This window comes from Rhea americana, unplaced genomic scaffold, assembly GCF_003343005.1.
Source record: "Rhea americana isolate MKP2758 unplaced genomic scaffold, rheAme1 scaffold_605, whole genome shotgun sequence".
Lineage (NCBI taxonomy): Eukaryota > Metazoa > Chordata > Aves > Rheiformes > Rheidae > Rhea > Rhea americana.
This window is the reverse complement of record NW_028186763.1, coordinates 29,172-31,697: the sequence shown is the minus strand read 5'-3', so window position 1 is coordinate 31,697 and position 2,526 is coordinate 29,172.

Here is a 2,526-nt window from a genome sequence, read left to right as displayed (position 1 = left end):
GTCCGAGCCCGGTGCCGCGCGTGCAAGGCGCGCGAGTGGGGGAGGCATGCCCGGAGCCGTCTGTCTGTCTGTCTGTCTGTCGGTCTGTCTGTCCGAGCCTGGTGCCGCGCGTGCAAAGCGTGCGAGGGGGGAAGGCATGCCCAGAGCCGTCTGTCTGTCTGTCTGTCTGTCCGTCCGTCCGAGCCCGGTGCAGCGCGACCCCCGCGCCGCGGCACCCCCGCCCCTCCCGGGGCACCCGCGCCGGGTCACGTGGCGCCGCCGGAGCTTCCCCCCCCGCCCACAACAATGTGTTTGCGTAGGCGCTGCCCATATAAGGACCTTCCCGCCATAAAAGGATAAGAGGGGGCGGGGCGGCTGCCGGCGCGGGCTGACGTCAACAGCCCCGCCCCCTCGGAGCGCCGGTGAGGCGGAGGGTCGCACCCAATCAGCGCGCCGGGGGGGGGCGTGGTCTAATGGGGGCGTGGCCCGGTGGCGAAGGGGGCGTGGCCTGGGTGGTCACTGGGTTCAGGGCCAGGTGAAAGGTGTCTCCGGGGCAGACGCGACGGGACGGGGATGGGGGCAGAGCTGGACCGGGGAGGAGCAGGGCTATGTCCCCAGGGAGGGCGGGTCAGTGGGGGGACAGGGATGGAGACGAGGATGGGGACTGGAAGGGTCCCAGAGGGAGCCCAGGGCCACGTCCCCGGGGGGGGTCAGCTGGAGGGTCACCACGGGGGAGAGCAACGGGGACAGCAACAGGGATGCAGAAGGGGATGGGGAGGGGACCCGAGGTTGTGTCCCCAAGGAGTGATGGGGGTGGGGACCAGGAAAGGGATGGGGACCGTCCTGGGGGGGCCCAGGGCCACAACCCCGGGGGGAGCCAGGTGGAGGCGCTGCCCCTCGCGCAACGCGCCGCATGGCATTAAATAAGGGAAACAATTAATTGCGAGGAGAGGGTGACCACATGCTGCTGAAAAAGATTTAAAAAAATAGAGAGAGGGAGAAAACCCTCATCGAGGCATTGTGAAGCTGCCACGCATCCGTCTGCGCCGGCTGTCGAGACGTGACAGTTTGAACGAGARGGGGGGAGAAAAAAGGGAAAAAAAAATCCGAGTGAGATTTTAAGTGTCGCCCGGAGGCTTCGTGCTGCACGCGAAAGAAAAAAAACGGCCTTCGCCCGGGAGGCTCCGGCAGCCGCTGGTGGGCGCCGGGGAGGCCACGGAAAACGCGGGGAGGGGGGCAAGGAAAAAAATCCATTTCGCATCTCCCCCGCCCCCCGAAAAAAGAAATGTAGTAAAACTGCTTTTATCCCCGTTCACCAGGGACATGCCCGACCTCCCCTCACGGAGGCTTCAAACGGCCACAGCGTAAATCAGCAGAGCTCGGTGCTYGGGAGCCGGCCGCTCGCTGCCCCTCCGCGGGTGTAACGAGCTCGCCGTGCTCAGCGGCGGCTCCGAGATGCACATCCATCTCCCGGCCCCTTTTGAGCTACGCCGTTGGTCAAAGGAGACTGTAAATAAGCTGTTTCCTATAATTGCTCATAAAAGTCGTCACTCGAAATTTCATTCTTTATTCCCGGGGGGGCCGCCGGCCTCATAAATCCCCCCACAGGCTCTCTTTTAGGCAAAAAAATTCATTAGCTTTTACCTCCCGACAGCGAAATCCTTGCGCTGAGGTCGGCGTGTCCAAGGGGGATTTACGGGCTCTTTCCATCAGGGCAGCTCACGCCTGGGTCGCTTTTGGGGGCAACTCAGAAGTTTTGGGGCCGGCTGGTTCTAACAAGCCTCGTCAGGACTCATTAAGCTTTGTCAGTGGCCCATGATGCTTTTTTTTTGGGGGGGGGGAAGGCACAAACCATAGCCTGTGTGCCCTGCTCAGCAGCCTTAAAAAGCACGTTTTGCAGCTGTGACTTTTTCCCAAATCCCCCCAATATTTGTGCGCTCACTGTGCTTTCCAGGCATGTGCTTAAAATGCAACATTAAATAAATTTATACTCGCCCCCGACCAGTCTGTCTTGCCCAAACTGGGGCCCCAGGCAAGGATTATCTGCTCCCACACCCCAGAAGCGGTTGCATTTAGCTGCGCAGGGCGAAACCCCTTTGGGCTCCGATCCGGAGCTTTTGCGTTTCTGTATTTTTCTAAGCATAAAAAAAGCAATGCAGCATGTTGCAGCAGCTACTTCCCACGGCAGGGGCTCGGCCCCGTGGCGCGGCGCCTGTCCGCACCGCGCATCCCTGGGCCCGTCCGAGACCGCCCCAACTCGTCGCAGCTGTGGGGCATCCGCTAGCAGTTATATATAGCGGCGGCTCCCAGCGCCCCCGAAACGGGGGCTGTCGGATGAGCCGGTGATGGATGGCGGCTCTCGCGGCGGGTGTCGGAGCGCCGGAAGAGCCGGGGGGTCAGAGCCCCCCTCACCCGGCCGCTGCGGGAAAACAAGGAAAGAAAACAATTCCTCGCCTCGCTCCCGGAAAAAAAAAAGAAAATATAACCAGCGACCCCGGGGAGGTGGCGAGGGGGGGACGCCGGAGAGCCGGCCCCGCGCGGCGCCCA